The sequence below is a fragment of the Neodiprion pinetum genome, chromosome 2 (genome assembly GCF_021155775.2).
Source record: "Neodiprion pinetum isolate iyNeoPine1 chromosome 2, iyNeoPine1.2, whole genome shotgun sequence".
NCBI lineage: Eukaryota > Metazoa > Arthropoda > Insecta > Hymenoptera > Diprionidae > Neodiprion > Neodiprion pinetum.
Window position 1 is genome coordinate 30,497,328 of NC_060233.1, and position 21,827 is coordinate 30,519,154.

Consider the following 21,827-nt stretch of genomic DNA (forward strand, 5'->3'; position numbering starts at 1 on the left):
TCCTTGTCGTGAAACTAAGTTCAAGCCGCTTCTACACACCGAGGTAAGAAAGCCCGGAGGGGGTGGGACGGAAATCCCGGTGTAATCGCGGCTAAGTAATCTCTCCTTTAATTCGTCGGAATGATCTTTAATGCGCCACTTAAGTCAATGCCTCCGCGGCCCGGGCTGGGAACCTGAACCTCGGCTTGCGGAGCCGGGATATCGAGGGGGCCGAGATAATGTCGAACATTACGCCGCAGACCCTGTTAACCCGTGAAAATTCGGGGAAAATCACGAAATTATGGAAAACCGTGAGGCTCCTCGGGCTTGCCTCGATCTTACCGCGACGCTAAAGACGCCTGTAGATACCCATCGCTCACGCCTAATCCCCTCGATCCAAACTGAAACCATATTTTCGTCACACCACCGCCTCGGATTTCTCCATTTTTCCCATTTCCTCAAGTGAAATCGACCTGCATCTCCGTTATTGACGCATTTTCGAGCAGAAATCTTTTGTAAGTATCGAGGTTTTGATCAGGATTAAGTCTGGATTCCCATATACAGATGCCTGGTTCGGAATTCCTCAGGCCTCAATCGGTGATCCCTGATAGCAAATATTTCGATTTTATTTCAGAATTTCGCTGAATCTTTCAGGCAAAGTGATTCCGCGAACATTGAGGAGAAGTAACGAGGTTTCGATTGGGATCACACCTGGCTTCCCTGATAATTACGCCTGATCGGAAACTCGTCAGGCCCTGATCGGTTAACCCTGATAGGAAATATGGTGAAATAACGTCAAGACGACCAGTTTCCGTTGTTCCAGGATATTCTCCAGCCTTTTGGGCCAAGTAATTTCGCGAACATTGGGGTTCGAAGGCTGGAATTTCTGGGCCTGGTCGTGTTCTCCTGTAATCAGAGCTTTTCACGAGGTTGAGGCTTAGCCCTCGAGTGTACGGGCAGCGACGCGAATTCATTCGAGACACTTAGCTGCAAAAGGGTGGATCAATGTTTGAAATTTAGTGCGCAGAACGCGGATCAGTTGGAGAGAGCTGCTTCTACCTTTATACTTATACGTGACGTCAGACACGAATTTTCCTCGCTGGAAAAGCAACGTGTAATAAATACGCTAGGAGGATTATGGATAAGCCTGACTACGTAATAATGCATGTAAATCCAGGATTCTTCGCTATCTTTTACTCCCGTCGAGGTTCAGGATGCACTCTACTCTCCCGACTCACTACTTCATGCCAACTCCATGAATGTACAATCGTGTAAGATGCATCTCGACATCCGGGCTGTCGGAATATCTCTTCAAATCAATCGCAGAGACAGAAATCACAAATTAAATTATAAGTTCGATCAAAAATGCCCTTGGTGATATTTAATGCAACGGTTCTACGACGTACTCAATTTTACGGCTGTATGGCTGATATCATTTTTGGAAACTCACGTAAATATATTGACTTGTTTAAAGTCATTTATTAATCCATTCATTTCGTTAAATTATGATTTTCGACTTTGAAACACAACTTTGATGGGCTGGGATTTCGAAATTTTTATCGATGGAAATCGCCCAATTTTATTTCAAACACATATGACTGTAGGTAAGACTCGTACGAAATTTCAGGTTTTCTGAAGAATTATAAAATTGGTCGAAAAATAAAAATGCAGCTTAAAGGCAGTAGTTTGAGTTGATTTCCAGATTGCTCGTACTTTTTTTAAAATTCGTATGCAAACTTTTTCCGCCTTCTCCGCGCGGAATGTCAAAAATATTCCAAATAATCACCACTCCAATATTACAAAAACAAATGAGAATCTTAAACGACAGGCGGAGGTACAAACTTCGTAAAAGAAACCCTGAAACAAAATTTTCGTTGCGGAAAACTCCATGAATCTTGTAACGAATCACAAATTTCTTGATACAAGAATCAGTATCACCGATGTCTTATACCGGGCTGAAACTAGGACATACAGCTCGGATCGAAACCACGAATTACACGCACAATCGGGCCGCTGAAAGAGGCGGTGATTAAAATACGACAGCTCGAAGGCGATATCGCAGTGAGAGTATCTGACTCACGGTAGGAGGATTATAGGCTGATGGAAGAAGTGCATGAATGAGTAAACTAGATTCCACTTGATACGCGAAGCGTCCCGACGCCGGGGCGCCTTTGAGTGAGAAAAAAGCCGGCGTCGTTGAGACGGCGTCAGGTATATACATGCATATACATCGTATATATATATATACGTGAATACATACATATATATATATATATATATATATATATATATATATATATATATATATATAAGAACAGGAAGACAGTGGTGGCGGTGGTGTAAATATTTAAAATTATGCTACTAACGCGTAGTTTCTGCTCCGTGTCTTGGAGCCCCGCGTGTTACACTGTCGGATAATGGATTCCGAGTGATAAAATAAATTTGTACTTTGAAACGGGGGGGGATGGGTGGGATGCATGCTGCAGCAAAGCGTCAGCAGCAGCATCTTTCAGTGGGAGGAAATTATTACGTGGCAGCCATGTTGCAATGAATAATTTACCCCGAGGCGATGATATCCGGTATGGTCGACGAATTTTGAAAGCAACAGTGCCGAGCTCCCCAGCCACGATTTCGAGATGCATCGGAGACGAATCTTGAAGGTGTGTCGACGTTGAAGATGTATTCAAATTATAGTCGAGTCGAAAGAGCTTCGAGAAGAGAAACATGATGTAACGATAATTCGAAAATTAAACTGGAGTTAATCGAGTTGAGTTTAGTTGAAAGAATATTCTTTTAGCATCGTAAAAATCGAAAAACCATAAATTTCAGATACAATATTGAGGACTCGAAAGCGATTCTATTCAAATCGCATCGTTTGACAGGTTTTAAGCGAAATGATCAAATTCCTCTCATGATATTAAATCCAAGTAACTTCAAGTTCACTTATTGCTAGTACTCGATTCTTAATTCGTAAAATTTTTGGGTCAACAATTTTTATCACCGAACCGTACAGCTGACACATTATCAAAATCGCTGACGATGATTTACACGGTGTGCATTAGCGTCCGAAACCGCAGTGCAGTTTTTCACCAGGTGCGCAATGTTTCGTTGAAATTTTCCCTCGGTGCGGTGGATGCAACCCTGCACACGTTTCCTGCGGCCGATGAGAGAAGTGAAACTGCGAAAAATACTGCGGCCATAATTCCTGATGCCCCGGGTAACAACCGCCGATGCTGCACCTCTTCTCCATTGTCGAATGGTCTGTTATCACGTGACAGCGTTACGACTCGCCACGGCTTTCCGTTATTGTATTTGCTCGACAGTTTTACGTCATTTAGGAATAATAAATTCACGCATAAATCTTAGCGCCTCTACCTTTCACGAAATAGAATTTTTTCGTTTCGGAAAATCCATGATCCCATGTACATAATTGAACGCACAATTTCTGCAGGGATCTCGAAAAGCCAGTCGACCTGAGTCGAGTGAAAATTTGAGGAAAAAACGTAATTATCAATTCAAAGACGCGCAGTCAAGACAGAGAAGACATTTTTCCTTCTTGTCAGTATCCGGAGGCCGGGGAATGTTATTAATAATCTCTGACTTGGGCATCTCGCGAGATGAATTTCGCTTGATAGTTTGAAAAGTGAACCCACTTGCGCTCTCTCGGCTGCTGTAACTGCGAAAAGCTGCATCGCGTCTCGAGTTCCTCTTTTTTTCTCGGGACTTTTTCCCCCTTTTCATCGTTTTTCTCATTCCTGCTTTTCAAGACTGCGCTGAACCGGTTAGTGCGAGCAGAAAGTTAACGGCTATCGAGCATGATGCTTCTTTTTCTAGGCTTAAAGTGAATTTCCTTCAGATGTATATAACTCGGAATACGCACGCGACCAAGTTGGAGGAAACTCGGGGGTGGGTTGAATACTGTAGCGAGCTGCAAGGAACTCTCTGTCATACGAACTCGAGAAGTCCCTACATGTGCAACATTATTTATTTCACTTGAAAAATAGGGAATTGCCTTTTATTTATCAAGAACAACCGTGAAAAGCGAAACAAAGATTGAAACATCAGCCATTGCTTGAAAATCGATTTATTTTCATTTGTATAAATCATCGGCGGATTTTGATGATGAAGAAACAGCTCAACGCTTTCTTCGTATTTTGCTAACGAATTACCCGGAGACTTGTGTTCTCTGAAATCCTTACCGAATGTCTTTCGTAGGTTCGGATGATCCGACTTACCGAAACTCATTACTCGTATCAATTAGCGACGCGATTTACACGAGAATCACAGCGATATCTGTGGTAGGGATTTTCAGAATCGCCACCCTCGAGAAGAGAGTCTCGGAGAAGCTTCACGTTCGCTTCCAAGTAATGGCTTGTGAAACGTGCAGCTTGGGCTGTAGGTAGGAGAGCATCGTTTTCCTGAAGCAGACGTTCTTAGGTACCGACACTTGACTTAAGTACAGCGCTGCCTTAACGAGCATGAACAATTTTCTCCTAATAAACGCTTTGAACTAGGTTTGCGTTATAATAACGGTGCGGCTCGCGTCGGTAATGAGGATCCGGTGATTCTCGAGATGACGTCGAGGTGTGTTATGGGAGAAGATGCGTCGCATAGTGGAGAGGGGAAAACGTGAAGGAAAATCGAACAAATAATCACCAATCTGGAGATTTTTTCAAGAGGTTTGAAGAAAGACGGAGGCCGAGCGAGAGAGATAGAGAGAGAGAGAGAATGACGAACGAACGAACGAATGAATGAATGATACTTAGTAGCTTTCTCAGCTATTTGTCTTACGTAACAGTGTCTTACAAACAATTCAACTAATATGTTATAATTTTATAACACATTCTTTTTACGTACGCTTAAGTGTTGTAAGTCTATCACAATGCTTCAGCTTCAGCTGTAACGCGTTATACATTTTTATCACTTCGTACAATACACTTTATTAAGCACTTCTTGTTCTTCGCAATTGTACGACAATAATTCCCGCTTGTCTTGTTCGTCTTTTATTCATATATCTCCTACTATCGTCATCTTATTTCTTAATTGCTTCGACATCGTACCTGTAACCAGTTTAAGAACAAACATATAAACATTACAATGCTCTCTCTGCCTTATGGACACGAATTGTAACGCATGCAGCATTCTTTTCACCTTCGTATACCAATCAGATTACAATATTACTCGCACGGCCCGGTTGTGTGTAACTTGCAGTTTAGTCAGCTGAGTTTCAATCATACTTGATAAAATCGTAGCACAATACTCAAAGTCTGGTGCTGTGATAGTTTTGTAAACAATACATCTAGTATAACCCGATATGCCGTTACCAATTCTATTTAAGAAACTTACTTTTTCCCCTATTTTTTTCAACATATAATCACAATGTTCCTCAAATCGGAGTTTACTGTCAATAATTACTCTAAGATATTTGGTACTTTCCACACGGTTCAACATCGTTCCATCTAAACATTTTAATGTGAGATTTCTTCTCCATTCTTTTCTTATACTTCTAGTTATCATGAACTTGCAATTAGTTTTAGCAGCGTTCAATTTTCTCAGATAGCAAAATAGAGATAGAGAGAGAGAGAGCGAGAGAGATAGAGAAAGGGCGGGCACGTCTGGTAACAATAGACGATAAAAGATCTCTCGAGAGTGAAGATTCTGAAAAGGAAGCATCTTGCCATCCCAAGAAGCCATGAGCCGATTCCTAAACGGTTAATGGATTGCCGGAGAAAGTTCGAGCCCGGAATTTTTCCGGCCGATGTAAAGAAGGAAGAAGAAAAGGGATAAAAGCAGGGTTGGGGCGGAGGACCAACGCCTCAGAAACCAATATTATTCGAACTGGCGGACGTACCTGCCGGAGCTTATCTATGAAATTATCCGGGCGTTGAAAAGGACGCGGACTGGTTTCGCGGGTCGTTACATCCCCGCGCCGGAGGCGAGCCCGAAACGTGGTGGTAAACGACCGAGGTCTCAAGTTCCGGAGATCTGCCGCGGTTTTCGGCAGCTGTGCGGATCCGCGGGTGCGAAGGTTCGACGTGAGGTGAAAACTAATCCCTCCGGCGTCCAGTTCTTCCGGCCAGAAAGGCAAAGCCGCCAATTTAGTTAACGCGGAAAAACGGGAGGTTGAACGGGGGCCGGAGGATCCGGATGACTTGCCGTACTCACGGCTCAATTCCAGAGCTTCAAAACACGGCCGGGTTTCAAGCCGAAGACAACGAAGGTACTCGAGCGGTTCGCCCCCCTTTACAACCGGCCCTTGACATGATTTAATCTGGCCTCGGGAATCCGAGTCTTGGATTAAAGAGACAACCGCCGTTTCTACGTCGCAGCGATGAGGGCTCCGAGGAAAGGGCTATAAAACGTTGTCTGTCCCTCCGACTTTTGCCCTACCGGCCCTTGGAGGAAGTATAGCCCGTTTTTAGCCCTCTTTGCACCGACTAGACTATGCTTGGTCGATATCTTATTCCTGGCCTTCGTTTACCCCGCGGAACCCGGTCTTTGGAACTCGGGCTCGCCGCCTTGGATAACTTGACGACTTTTTGCTTCGCCCGGAATGAAAATCTCGATGGTAAAACGGAAGTCGCATAAATATTCATGCTCTAGGAATTAAGAGGTTCCATTTTCTGCACACTAAAGCAAATAGGGAGAGCCGAAGAACCGGTGCAGATGAATGCAACTTTCCTAGACTTTCCTACAGACTTCGCGTCTTCATCGAGAAGCTCTACGTGTTCCATCGGTGAATCTGTTTTTATAGGCGTATAAGGTACTTGATTAACGCGGCGCTGGGTATCTTCAAGTCAGCGATTTCTCGTCAGTCGACTATCGCGTGTGAGCTTTGAAACTCCGATCGAAGGATCTCGAAGTGCTCAAGGGGTGAATAAAACGATAAACCATTCGTTCAGGGAAGTCATGAATTCAGCTGTTGGAAATCGAATTGTACGGCACACGGACTCGAATGGCTGGAATATTGTTCGAAATGACGATAAATCAATCGTGATAAATTTAAAAACACCAAATAATTTCAATTCCGTAACATTCTATTAACCTCCAATCTTATCATCCGCTTTCATCTATTTCCAGTTTACCAAGCGATTTCCATTGGCTTTCATCCAACGGCGTAGAAGAGTCGGAAATCAATGGAAATGACATGAAACTTTGGTTTAAATCAATAGAAATCACTCGACGTCAATGCTAATGAATTGAAATCAACCGTTTGGTTTTCAAGCGAAAACAGTGGAACGTATCATAATATGTACGATGGTTAAGCGAACGGATAAAACGGGAAAGCAGGTGGAAAACGACCCATTGAGCTTCTATCGAACGGTAGGAAAACAGGAAATTCTACACTCGGACGGCGATGCTCTAGGTTGAGCGATTCCGAGTCAAACGATTCATTGAAGGCTTTGTGCGACTGTAGGACGGCGAGCGAATGGCGTGCAATGAGCAATCTGGCTTTGAGCAAACGAGCTTCGTAATGAAATTCGTGTGTCTATTGTTTCCCAGGCAGATGATGATCGCTGCTGACAGTCAAGAGAGGTGAGAAAGTGCAACACAAGTTCGTTGGAAGACAAGGTGACGATACGGATACATCGTTTCACGGAGACTGTACGAGGAGGAGGAACTCAAATGGATGAATTGATAGAATCTGGCCCGCTAAAATTTTACCAAAGTCTATTAATTAATCTTTACTGTTTCCCTTTGAATATTGACTAATCCTGGCGACACTCTTGTCGAGACTTCAAGATAATTTTGATATCGTCTCGAATTTTTTCACCGTGATCTTGTCTTGTGCTCGCCTGAAAAATGAAGACAAGACCAGGACGAGACCAAATCCGGTCTTGTTCTTGTGTCCAGCACTATTTGACGCTGTCAAGACACGTTGAAGTGGCGGTTAGGATTGCTTAAGAAGACCCTTTTCCGGAGAGTAGATTCCGGATGCATCACGAAGAGCACGCGAGAGCCGAAATGCAGGTTTTTAGCAATCTGCAGTCGGCCATTTCTTCACTCTACCCATGATATTTATCCATCTGCTTTTCCGTTTCGAGGCACAATACTAGGTACAGTATATCTTGCGCTATGCAAAAGATCCGCCTGCTTGCGAAAAATATTCGCCGTCTGCCGGTTGACTCTTGCCCGAACAATGTTGTCGGTGCGGAGTGCAAACTGGGAATTGGAGACATTGACTGGTGACGTCATACGTTACTCCTATCGCTGGATCTGGGCCACGTTTCGTATGAGGAGCGTCGTCCGTTTTACCTACTTCGCGTTTATACGTTTCACCTTGGCAATCCTGTTTGTATATATATATATATATATATGAGCTGAGATCTCGCTGTGCCGAGAAAATATTCGAATCGTATATTCACTCCGAGGCTCTTTCCCGCATTTTGTGATTTTGTTGGCAGGAAAGAAATCCGGGACACAACTTATACATGAGTGTAACATAGACCAGAGACCTTACCTTACATACCTATTTATTGTTATCCATGATAAGAAAGCTCGGAGCACGGTAAGAATCGTCCGTTAAGTTAAAATAACCCATGCACAAGGTGAATGAAATTTATCCAAAGCTCGCGTTTCGCTTCGAGGCTATTAGGACGGAGGACGGTCGGGAAAAGCTTCGGTAGCCGGTGAAGCGGGATAGAGAAATACGATGGGAGAAATTGATCGCGAAATAGTGTCGACAACTCGACCCCTTGGCTTCGCGCGTCCGTCACTCTGACGGACATGGCGTGACTGCTACCGAGGAAAAAAGCTCTTATATATATATATATATATGTATATATATGTATATACACATACAGTTGTATCGAACCGATCCTCGATTGGGCTTATTTATCCTTTTTTTATTCCCGCGCGCAGCTGCAGCGTCGCCCTCCATATTTTTACACACGAGGCGGAAGGTTTACTGTTTTGTTATACATTTTTTTAGAGATACAGAAACTTCCGCCGGGTACCCGGCTAACGAGTATTTCATTGTCGAAGTTTATATCCAGCCAGAAACTTGAAAAATATTATTCTAGACTTAACACAACCCTTGGAAGCGCGAGTTATCCTCGAAGATGACACGCTGTTCGCCGAGGCGATACATTCGGGAATGGCAACAGACGGGGGATGATTTTTTTTTTTTTATTATTTTTGTTATTATACTTTCTTTTCCTCGCACGTTTTGTGCCGGTTTGCCACCTTAGAATACACTTTTTACAACTCCCTGGGAAGCGAGAGGGAGGGCAGAGCATGGCAGAAAACGGGGCCCTTACCCGATCTTCGCGTTGTCGTTAAAGCGGCTGATCCGTATCCCCGGTGAAAGAATCATAAACTTTCCATTTTTTTTCCTATTCATTCGCAGCGAACTGTTACTTCAGTTCTTTTTTTTTTTATTTTCTGCCCCTCCATCCCTATCGAAGATTGACAACCTGTGAGACTTGGTTATACGTTTTTTTTCGGCCTTGTATATCCTGCTCTTCTTTCCTACTTGTCGTTTCGTCGTCGAACGAATTCGCTTATAAAAAGAGAGAGAGAGAGAGAGAGAGTAAAAAAACTTTCCCTCGGTATCGAGGGAAGAAGGGACCTGTGAAAACAAGCTCCTTCCGTTCGGAGTTCCGAGGACTGAGGGCGGAACGAAGACACGAAAAAAATATAGCGAATAATTTAGCAACAGGACATTCGTGATACTTTGAGGAACGGATTCAACGGCGCGTAAACGCCAGATGGTCCAGGAACGACTAGAAACTCCATAATCCCTGATCCGGACCGTCGGGATGCCCGCGGCCGCCTAACGCCCCTCTTATAATTCTCAATTTCCGCAAGCCATAGGTTCCACTTACGAGATCCATTTATATAGAAATATATACGCGTCTTCGCAATCCATCGCGCGTCTTTGCGCGCAGATTGGTGGATTTGTTAGCGGGTCGGAAGTCGCGTGTCGGCGGTAAGGAAGGGGGGGGGGGGGATGAAACGCGTGTATGTACATCCGGTACAACGACATAATAACAAATATGGAGCACAACACGGATTCCGGCTTATTCTCATCCTTATTTATCGCGTAATTACTCGCGGAGGGGAATCCCCGCGGTTGGTTGTTCTCTTGGCGTAGAAGCTTTTTTACCGTTCGTGAAATGAGATTCCATTATTCTCGCCTCAGGAATAACATCCTCATTCGGGTAATACGTCACACCAAACGCCGGCGGTTACAGAGCCTGGATTTTAGCGCTGCGGTGCGGAGAGTAAAGTCTCAATTTCCGGGATGCGAATGCGTGTATGTGTACCATGTATATATAGTGTATACACACGTGTGCATGCATGTGTACGTACCTACGTATACGCGGTAAAAAGAAGGAAACGATAAATCCAGAAGTTCAACAGCTTTTTATCATGCCCGCACAAAAGCTCCGCATCCTGCATCCAATTCCTTCCAACTTCATGGAGTACACACACACACACACACACACACGTATCCCCTAATTCGCTGCTGCCCGCGAAGAGCGAAGTCAATTTGCTCTGCTGGTGAGCCGGCTAATTGATCAACTATCAATTAGTTTAATGAATCGCATTGTCCACCATCAGCAACGATTCGAACGGATTCGTTCGACGAGTACTACGGTCACTCTTCTGTACCGCTGCGCTATCTCTTCATGACCAAACAATCGGTTCGTTACAAAAATAGACGATACACACCCGATGCTGCGAGCTCATTGTCAGCCTTCAAATTCTCCCGAAACACGACTAAAAATCGACACGCTTCAATTTGTACAAGTGGTGGTTTTTGTCCGTCAAAAATTTTTAGTATACATCACCGCGTGACACGGCCAAATCATCATGAAAAGAAAGAGGATCAACTCTTCGTCACGATTGTCCGACCATAGTTCACGAATTCAACGATTATCACTGGCCTATTTACCTGGTCGTGTATTACCAATTTTCGCTGTTCAAGCAGCTGTAGGGAAAACCAGGGTAAATACACTAAGCGCTGTATGTGCCGGATGGCGAAGCTAGCCTACAGTGGATGCCGAGCTTTTGGTGATGCTAACAAGCCGTAGGCTACACTTTGATGCGAAATTATTTGCATGCGAGATGGAGGATCTGCGCTTTCGGCCGAGTTTCGCCCGTCTACTCACAGCCACTCACTCGAGGTTCGTGTCTGCAGAATTTTTGCTGTTCATTATCGGTCCTCACCACGCGCAGGGTTTCACCATCGACGTAATCATATTGGGTTCAAAATATTATCAGCTTTTGTTTGCGCCTATGTTCCATTCGTTACCAAGTGATATCGAGATAAAGAGAAGGATGGAACTGCACCGTGGCATTTTACGGCACGTGATCCACCCTCGTCTTACTACCCTCCCAGGCCAACCGGGTCCAAGTTATATCCGGTAAACGCGCTTCTATCAAATTTCATCACCCGAGTTAAACTCGGACCCATTCTAAAACTATCCAACCCGCATTTGTGCCCGAAGTAACGTACAAGGTGTACCAAAATGTTTTCGCAAAATGCCTCGGTGGAACCTGGCAAAGCGAACGAGGCTTTTCTACCCGATCACTAATTGCCGCGTCGAATCCACCGGACTGCCTTCGGATTCAAGGCTGCTGATCTTCGGATGGATATTCATCGAACACCCGGTACAAGCTTCAGGGCCGAATGGCACGGGTATAGAAATTTGTGTAAAGTTTCGGATGTGGAATGCCCCTTTATCTTGTAGATCACGGTGACAATATTGCCCAAGGACACTTTAAAACTTCGGTAATAGGGGCTCGCCCAGCTCTCTGCCAAGACGTGAGCCCGATGCCAAATCTGCTAAATTGCCGCGGTCTAACCGTCTCTTCGAATATGCTTGAAGAATTTTCTAAAGCATCATCCGTACCGTGGCACCGCTATTCCCCACCGCCTATCCCGTATATCAACGATTTTTCGAAGGCGACGAGCCAAAAAATTCCCCCAACGCTGTTACCCTGCATGCTTCAAGGTCGTCGCGTACAGTCGTGAAAATCCCTTTTCCACTCGCTGATTCTTGCGGTAACTTTTTAGTACCGGTTCTCATGCGTTGTTATGCAGAGATTTGAAACATCCACTACTCTCGGTACAATGCGTATGAAAATCATCTCGCCGTACAATTGTCCCGTCAACAAATTGCTTCGGGAGCATCGTCGTGAACCCCTTGGAAGAACCAAGCAAACGGCGCTGTACCTTTTTGACATCTGTTCATCTCTGCGCGATTCTCCTGTCCTTCCGTAAAGCTCAGAGTTAACTTTCAAACAATCCGTTGAAACTGGGTCTCGGCTAAACGACCGCGATGGCAATGGTGTTTAAAGAGAATGCCCGGTCGTTGAGGTGAACATGCCCTTTAACCGGAGTTATTTCGCAAAGCTGCCTCTCGAGGGGCTGCCATGGTTTTTGGGAGAGCAGCCAGCGCGACTGTTTTCCCTCGACCCATTCCGGACCGGGGATTCTGCTCTCGATTTATTTCTTTGCTTTAGTCCGGTTGCGTAATACCGAGCCTCAACCGAGGGACTCAATTTTCTCTGAATATGATAAAGCTTCGAGTCCGATGCAAACGTTTTGTATAAGTCTACAAAAGGGAAAAAAGGGAACGGTGGAAAGAATTCTTCGAGAATGTTGTCTCACCAAAAGTGGAATCTTCTGTTCGTTTATCTCGTCCAGGGTGAGGCCGGGGCTTTTCGTCACCGAAAATAAAACCTCCAAGGGACAGACTCGGGTTTACCAAAGGGAGTTGCGTGCCTCGCCGAAATTTTCATACTTGGAATTGAAGTTAAGTCATCAAGAAAGCATTCCACCATATAATCATATCGACGTTCAAATGCCGGTTCGTCCCCGGCTCTTACGATGCCTTGATTTGATCCGAGCGGCGGGTTCTTTGAATATTTTCAATATAGGGACAGACGGTGAGTTATTGGCAGAACTATAGACTCTGTTCACACAACGTCTGCGAAAGATGAGAGCGCCGAGTTGCTTTCGGGGATTTAGTAGACGAGTCAAGAAGAAAGAATCAATGGCGCGGAAAAGTGGTCGTCTATTTTTGCAGTCACCGTAAGGCTCACCAGACGTTTTAGTAAGAAGAAAAGAAAGAGGAAAAAAAAAAAATAAAATATCGAAAGTTGGTATACCAATCCTGAACAGGGAGTAAGCGAGGTTGCGAGGTCGAGGAAAAGCATGAGACAACAGTTTTTGAACTGGAATAAAATTTCGGGCTGCGACACGTCACGTAACGGTGAAAATTTTTAAAACCAGGAACGCAACACTCCAAAGATTTCGATGCTCAATCACCGATCAGTTTTCCAACGTCCTTGTGCAGCCTCAGTTCACCCGCAATTTTCATTTTCCCCGTCGATGAGCACGGGACGATAAGAAGTCGCGGCGAGGGCTGCCGAGACGTATAATTTGTTGAAGTCTGCAGCTTTCCGCGGAGACAACGGATCGAGCCGCTTCGCGGTCTGGTGATATTCAAATGGACCCAAGGCCGAGAGTTTGTCAGACCAAAAAGGCCGGCCGCATGAAAAAGAAAAAAGAATAACCGTTAAATTATTCCCACAACGCGTGTGACCAGAGCCGCAATTTTCTGCCCGAATCGGAGTGCATAAATAACTGGCCTGCAGCCCCTCATTGATCGGCAGCGAGTGGACAGCCCGGCACTTTCGAATAACGGAATAATTATTCCGTCTCATCGTAAAACCAAGGGGCATTCATTGATTGGGTAACCTTTCTCACCAAAGATTGTCCGCCTTCTTTCCAGCGGTTAGGGAAGTTGAAATTAACCTGTTTCGTTGCAGGAATTAACCACTCGTCAATTTCGGCGTAAATCTGCAAGGTACGGCAGGCTTTCACTTGAGATCAATGATTTGGTGATTTTTTTTTTTTTCTTCACAGCTGCAGAACTCGGCGACGGTTATACGGACCTCCGGTGTAACGGGTGGGGCAAAATAATTCCTGACTCGTAGGTTAATAAACCGCTTATAACCCAAGCCTGCCAGTAATTAATATAAAAATCCTTTTTTCATTTGTTACAGCGAGCGGGAGCTTTCGCCCTGTCCTCCCCCCATACCTAGAGCGGAAAGATGCCCTCGGCGAGATAGAAACGGCTAGGCTGGCAACGCTAGTGAAAAAGTGTGTCTCAGGGACAAAAGAAGGTAAGCCTCTTAAGCATCTCCAGGGAAGCTTTCTCGGGGGTGAAAAATTCGTACACCATTCCCGCGAAGTTGTTGCGATCAAACCCAACCCGCACCAGTGCCCCAATTAGTTGATTACTCGAGCTCGATTATCGACCCCCGTGAAGTCCACTCTGGGACACTAGCCTGGACATCATAACCGCCGGACCGATAAATGCCACTCGAAGCTCCGACCGTCCGATTGTTTCATTAAAGCTCGGCACTCGGCTCTTGAGAGTTCGAAAGCGGAGGTCATATCCCGCCGGCTTCTTGGCGTGTGACACGCCAGGGTAAAACGTCCATACGATTAATTCATCCCCGTGTCCGTGAAAGTTTATTTCCGGCATTGTCCGCCCTCGGCGCGGCATTGCTTTCTCGCCAGCTTTTCCCCCGGGTAGGTTAACCGTAATCCGAGTCCAGGGCTTTCCCTAATTTCTGTATTGAACTTGCCCGCGTGATGCTGGTGCGGCTGAAGCAGGGCGTGTCAGCCGGCTCTTTGTGCTAGCCACAGGCCAACGCTGGCTAGGCGCTAGGCGCTAGCCGAGGAGTTCCGAGAGTTCGCGCAGAGAGCCCGTTTCTGGCGTTAAACCGCAAAAGTTAGAAATGTAAATCCGCCTGTTGGCTACGTCCGTTTCCTCGTTCTCTCGTTCCCTCCGCAGTTTTCCCTCCGCCTCTGTGTGCCTCTGTTCTGTGTCCAGTGTCCTCTGTCGACCGTCCACCTCCCCGGGATCTTTCACATAAATAAATGCATGAGCGTATATCCATAAATAAACACCGCTCGGACAGTGCCCAGAAGCCCGCCAACTCACCGAGTTCTGGAATACAGATACGGGAATAATTGCTGTTGAAATTGAAATATATTTTGGAACGTCGCGCTCTCTCCGTGCCGTGCTTTTATCAAAACCGCGTTCTCCTAAAGTTACCGCGTCGAGCTTGCTTCCAGTTGTAAATCAGCATAACGATTTTTCGGTACTAGAAAGTGCCTCTCGGTGTCGGATAAGTGCAGGTCGTGTTTCATAAAGTTTTGTAGTATTTCATTGTCGCGTAGTAACATGTTTCGGGGTACCGCTGGAAGCGAGCGCCGTAATCTTGAATGCAAAGACCGAGTAAACCGAAGCTTCGACTTTGGTCTAACGATCTTCTTTTAACCGAAACGCCAAAATTTATGGCACTTGTAACACCGGCCGGTAATAATTGAACCGAGGACTGGCCGCGAATTTTGGTTAACCAAGCCCAGCTGAGAAACCGATTAAAACTTGGAACCGTTTAATTGCGGTCCTCGACGAGATACAAAACGTACATGAGAAAACTATACCTCACCCTCCGCGCCTCGTCTGAGTGGTTGGCTCAGCTTCGGCTCAACATTTTCCAACGTTTTGGTGAATTTAGCTACTTTACCGTTGATTATGGCGCTTGTATAAGCACTTTCGAAGTTCCCCACTCCGCAGGAAAGCCTCGGCTCAAGGAGGATCTGAACGTATAATGTACCGCGGTACATTTATAGTTCACTGCTTGCCAGTGTTGTATGCTTGGCTTAGTAAAACGAGGTCTATTGTCCCTCCTCCCCCTCCGACGTCGTTCTCTTTATCTTTTCCTCTCTACCGCGAAAGGTGTACGGTAGCACGTGTCGTTAAGAATAACACGTCGCGATAGAAGCTTTCATCTTTTTTACCAAACTGCTTCTCTCGTTCTTTTAATTACACAGTTTGAGGGTTGAATTTTATGCGTAGGAAAATGTTGCGGATCGCGATTGACCGCTCTCCGCCATTTACTCGATCCACGCTCTCTGCGAACATAACGATCATCGCAATATATAGCTCTCTATTGTACGTGTATGTTCGGAGTTGAAGCGATGAAAAGTTTCCCCTCGTTTTTTTTTTTTTTTTCGTATTTCTTTTTCTTTCTCTTTTACCTTTTCTTCTTTTCATTCAATCTCTCCTTTTCACTGTCTCTCTCTCAAAATTTATCTTCATTCTGAAGTTCGCCGATGGAATCGAGTTAACTGTATTGTAGAATCGTGATGAAAGAAAAAAAATCTCTCGGCCTTTTCCTCTGCAGCCCAAAGGCGTTGATACAGGGGGTGATGCAGGGTGGTGGCGGTACACAGAGGCTTGGCTGCCTTTCTTGCGAGTCGAGTTGAAAACCGGGGCCTGGTCCATTTCGTTTTCTCGACGAAAACGCGTCGGGAAAGTTAACGCTTTCGGTACAAAGTACCAGGACAATATACCCACTTTTGCACTCCTTAACTTTTTCATCGAGACCTCACAGGTGCGGCGTTGCCTCTACGTAACCATGGATATACACAACAGGTTTATTCGCAGCCAATTTCCGGTTCATATTATCGCAAGAATTCAGGAGCCAGAGCAAACTTTGGCTGAGCAATTTACGTCAGGGTTCATAACCGGAAATACTGCATTTTTTTAGAGTATCTCATCTCGAAATTCTCACGATGAGATTTTCAGCAGTGTCAGTGAACGTTTCATCGCTGCATAGGTGGAATACGCAACGGACAACTTATCTCGAACAATTTCGCATTTCGAAAAGCACGACGTATCCTTTAAACGTCCCGAACCAAGGAAATATTTGCTCAAACTTCAATATCGCGCAGTAATATTGAAGTATGAAACGTCGAATACAGTCTCCTTTGAGTAGTTTCAGCTTGTTTTATGATGTCTAAAAAATTAACAGCAGGTATCGTAACGTCAAGACTCATCACTAACCGTCGTCTTCTTGACGCGACCTAAAGTGGACCAGGCTGTGAACAGAAATCTCGAAAGCCAACTATATTGAGCTGTGCCAAAAATCACGAGGATGTTTACATCTCTCTCTCTCTGCGAAACTTGGCGAAGAGCGGCATTGAGATTGCTCTCTTAACGACCGAACGGCTGGCTGTATTTTGTGACGAAACCGAGACAGTTGCATCCCGAGGATTCGAAATGCTTTGGAATCGATTCTGACGTGATAAGAGCTGGTTCCCGCAGATCATTCTCGGATCGATTGCGCGTTTGACGTCTGCAGGTGTTAAACACGCGTGTACGAGTGAAGTATGTGCGCAGAGGTGAAATATAGCGGACTCAGGCTTGTAAGGGGTGCGTTCACGTTTTATTAAAAAATTTTAAGAGAGCAGCAGCAGCAGTCTTACTAAGACGCAGCCGGGGAAAGCAGCTGCGAACAAGATTCATTAAAGAAAATATAAACGCAAGGCTAAACTGCGAGATCTCTGTAAACACTGTTAGAACGGCTGAGTAAACCTGTAATAAAAGCTCCGGTAAAGCTCGGTATTGGCAACGGTTGATTTATACGCGCCAACTGCATCGAAGCTTTCAAGCTTCTCAGATCGCAGTCCATACTTCTTTCCGTCTCTTTTGTTTCTTACAACGACTCTTTCTCTCTTTCTCTCTCTCTATCTCTCTCTCCTCGCCGTTTGTCTTTCAAAATTCTTACCTTCTTCTCCCTCCCTCTCTCTCTCTCTCTCTCGCTCTCTCTCCGCCCTCCTTTTCCCCCTCTATCACGACATCGTTCTTCTTATACGATCCGGAATTTATTACTTGCTGCGAGGCGCGACAGAGTGACATGTCGTAGAACGAGAGCAACGGTAGCATTCTGCTGGGTACGATCGACCTAAAGATACACCAGCAGTCGGTTATTTACGAGGATAAATTCCCGGGATCGTGGAGAGAAATTTAAAATTAAGTCGAAACAACTGCGCACGGCACCGTCATGGCCGCGGTGGTCGGGGGAGAAATATTTCGCGGATTTACCTCTTTTATCCTTGATATAATATCCCTGATGCGCCGGCTCTGCACCTCGCGCGTTTACCCCGGTCCAACAATTTTCTCTCATCCTTTATTATGCATCACGGCGGTTAAACGATTACGATTACCGCTTTTTTCACACACCGCGAGGGGACGGGTAATGCAATTTTTCATTTCACGCTAGAATTAACAACGCCCCGATGCGCATGCAAGCGTCTCCGCCCGTCGACCTGACACGCTCATGCATCTCGCAATCAGTGTCCCGCCGTGAATTGACCTCTGGAGTTTAATTATCACCCCTGTAAAGCTTGCGGACCGTAATACCGCAGGCACGTCTTTCGAACGGAACTTGCGGCAACGTCACACGTGTTCCATACATACCTGAAAATACAATTCGACACGAAAGCGTAAAAAAAAAAAAAAAAAGAAAAGGAATTGAAATACCCTGTTCATTCTCGAAGAATAATATTACAGATGAAATAATGAAATTCAATTCCTCCCCGTCAAATATCGTGAATTGGAATTTTTTTTTTTTTTTTTTTCTCTTTCCTCGTTTAGACCTGTGAGTGAAAATTAACGTAATACAATTACGGAATAATCCTTCAACGAGCTTTATATCGCAAATTATTTTCTGGTTATGATGAAATTCCTGTGAGCGAAAAAAAAAGTTGCACCGAAACGATCAATTATTCGCAGCAGTTCATACATGTACGTGCATGCGATGAAAAAAAAAGGGCGAGAGAGGAAGAGGGATGAAAGTTCGAGGCCTGTGAAGCTTTTTCGAACAGGAAAACAGGAATCCGGGCCGCCGGATCGATGGCATAATCTATAGCCTGCAGCAAGGGATAGCAGGCTAGTGCGCAAATCGATTACGGAGTAGAGGTTAATCTTTATCTAACTTTAACAGGGGCTTAAGAAGTCTGCCATGCTGCCGGAGGCGAGCTTTTCGCAAGCCTCGCGTATTAAGTTGAGCTGGAAATAAGTGAGCGCCACTCGCGCGAGTTGAATCGCTGCAGGATCGATTGCCGGCAGTTCGATATGAGGAATTTTTTCGGAGGTAAATATATATCGAGCTTTTCACCGTAGCTATTTTCCGTCTCTCATCTCTTTCACCCTGAGTCACGATTTTAATATTGTATCGTTGTCGCTGACACGGTCTCTTGAACACCATTCGGTATGGCAAATTTTTTTCACGTAGGAACTTGCGACGGATTACAAAAATCACTCATTCTCCGGTACATAAAGCATCACAGTTCCGCCGAACGAAATCGAAGAATACCATCCGAGCTTTCGGCGTGTCGTCGCGGCGAAAAACTTGCCAACTATTTCAAGAGTGAGGCAAGTGTTAGGAAGCGAAAGATATGAGATGAAGAAACGCAAACTATTTCAAAATACTCGAGAAGCACCAGCTGCAGTGTAGAATTTCACCGATTATTAGACATTCTTGCTGCCATCTTCCGCGAAACTCATTTGCACCGCCCTTTCGAATATATACGATTACATAGCCGCCTGCGACTCGCACGTTACGTAGGTACATGAAACTCGAACTTCGTATTACCGGAACGGATCCAACTTCCAAGTTTCGGAGATAAGAGTACATACCGGGGGAAATAAAGAGATTCGGTTCAAACCATGCGCCATGGATCATTGTTGATCTGCTCCAGCTGAAAACGAACGAACGAATTTATTCTCTTTCGTCCGGAGTTTGAAGTCGGGACAGCTTGTTGCAAAATGCATGTCCGTCCTGTCCTCTCTCTCTCTCTCTCTCTCTCTCTCTCTCTCTCTCTCTCTCTCTCTCTCTCTCTCTCTCTCTCTCTCTCTCTCTCTCTCTCTCTCTCTCTCTCTCTCTCTCTCTCTCTCTCTCTCATTCCCGAAAGGATATCGTTTGATTCGAAGAGAAGGCATGCACGCGGGCTTCTTTTTCCTTCCTGTTTATGCCGGTCATGCCCAGGATTCTGGTAAGATACTTCATAACCCTGCCGCGTACAACTCGAACGGACAGATCCCGCGTCTGCACGATCCGCATGAATGAGTAAGCCTGTATCTCGGTTATTCTCGACTGAAAAATACACCGCGATTTCTTCGCGGCTTATTGCTGCGGGCTATCACGCCTCCCCGATCACTGCGCTCTGCACCATGCGCTTACATATTGCGATGCCTTGCAGAACCTGCCGTCACGTATTCCGATAAGGGATGCACCGGGGACTTCGGATCGTTGCATTCCTCAAAATTTACTCCGCCGTTCTCGATCGCTTATCGATCAATTCCATCGCAAGCTCGTTTAAGCCGCTGCTCTTATTCCGACGGTGAGGAAAACTGCTGACGCTGATATGAATCGGATGGACAGTGCATTTTTTCGAAAAATTTATTAAAATCGATGTCAGTTTCTGAGGTGATTTTTTGACTTTGTTCAAACATCGGAAATACATGCATACATGTGTATTAATTTTGCACGATTATTTTGAGCGAAAGAAAAAAAATGTTCCTCTCAATTCGAGCCATGATAATCTATACCTATCAACTATTATCTCATTTTCAAAGTATCAACCGGTAACCGAAATCCACATATGCGAAACCGCGCTCGCGGTTTATATTCGAATCATTTATGGTTTGTCCAAATTTTAAACTTGCTGCACCGAGTCCCTTCCGGTCTCCGCTGGCTGCCAGCAGCCCTCCCAGGTCATTTATTCAACGATTCGCACACACTATCATCGAAGCGCCAACACCACATTCGCCATTTTGACCCCACATTTGATTCATTTATCATCGTCCTCATCATCATCGCAGTGTTCATGGATTTTAAACGCAGTTGTAATGCAATAATGTGAGGCTAGAAGTGATGGAATATCAGAAAATAGAAGAATATTATCAAAGATGGGAAAATATATTTTATGGTGTTTCTAAGATGTGGAAAGTTAAAGTATAGAAAAGTCGGAAAGTAGCGGGAAATCAACAAAATCCGTACAATCAAATAATATTCTGAAAAATGGTTTTTGCATTTTATGAAAATCGATATTGTAACCCTTCTATTTTCCAATCCTTCCAGTTTTTTAAAATGTTTCAAAACCTTACTCAAAATATCTCTTAAAACTCACTGCAACAATTTTGAAAGATCCTTATCGCATACAACGCCTTGAAACATCATTTTCACAAAACTCAGAGAAGAAATTCTCGCAAACTTTCTAAACGTCTTCATATAACATAAAACTAATCGTAACAAAATCAAAGCTTTAACTACAGTTTGTTTAGAATTACTCACACATTTGATCAGAGTACTGTCGAAAATATTTATAATTCCACCAGGATTGAGCTTAATGCGTGAAAGAGAAAGATGCGAGCTTAATTGCAATGGGATGATTAGGCAAGAGCTTCCAGAATTGTTCAAACGACTTCCCCGTGCTTTGAAAACAAGGAGAAATTGAAAGCATTATTCCGGTCGGATAATACGGCCTGAGAAGTGTTTCCAAGAAAATCTGTATAACGTTTGTGCGTATGTAATGTATGGGAAATAATTTTAGCCAAATGACGATAATGGCTGCCGGCTATCGTATCTGCAGAATGATGAGGAGAACTGCTGGAGAATTTCCCTCCGCTCGGCACGTGTAAGCACTTACTTACAAGTATATTTCGGAGGCGGGTTAATATATGTACGTGTATACATGGTCGGGTACATGGGGTGTATACCTATGCGTGCCTATACGTATGTAGGTACCTAGAATATCCGTAAGGGCGGATAGGTCTAACAGGGCGTAGTTATCAGAGAGAAAATAGAGCGCAACGGGCGAAAACGCTCTCGGGGTTGATGATGCCGTACTTGCCCTCCGTAATTCCCTTAATACTTACGAGAGAAATCGCGCTATCTTCTTTCCCGAGGCTTATTCTCCGCCGGCGAGGAAGTAAGGAGGAATTAAAAAAGATAAAATACATTCTCGA

The 21,827-nt window shown here is 44.8% G+C and overlaps 1 protein-coding gene and 1 long non-coding RNA gene across 2 annotated transcripts in view; one reads left to right on the forward strand and one right to left on the reverse strand.

Annotated features, from left to right (window-relative positions):
- Positions 1-21,827, reverse strand: part of LOC124211919 (defective proboscis extension response 14) — a 201,211-nt gene that overhangs the window by 56,147 nt on the left and 123,237 nt on the right. The window lies entirely within an intron of this gene.
- The window catches only part of LOC124211921 (uncharacterized), a 122,926-nt gene that overhangs the window by 34,310 nt on the left and 66,789 nt on the right, over positions 1-21,827 (forward strand). The window contains exon 2 of the long non-coding RNA XR_006881546.2: positions 14,002-14,121. This is a non-coding gene — a long non-coding RNA (uncharacterized lncRNA). The remainder of the gene's footprint in view (positions 1-14,001; positions 14,122-21,827) is intronic.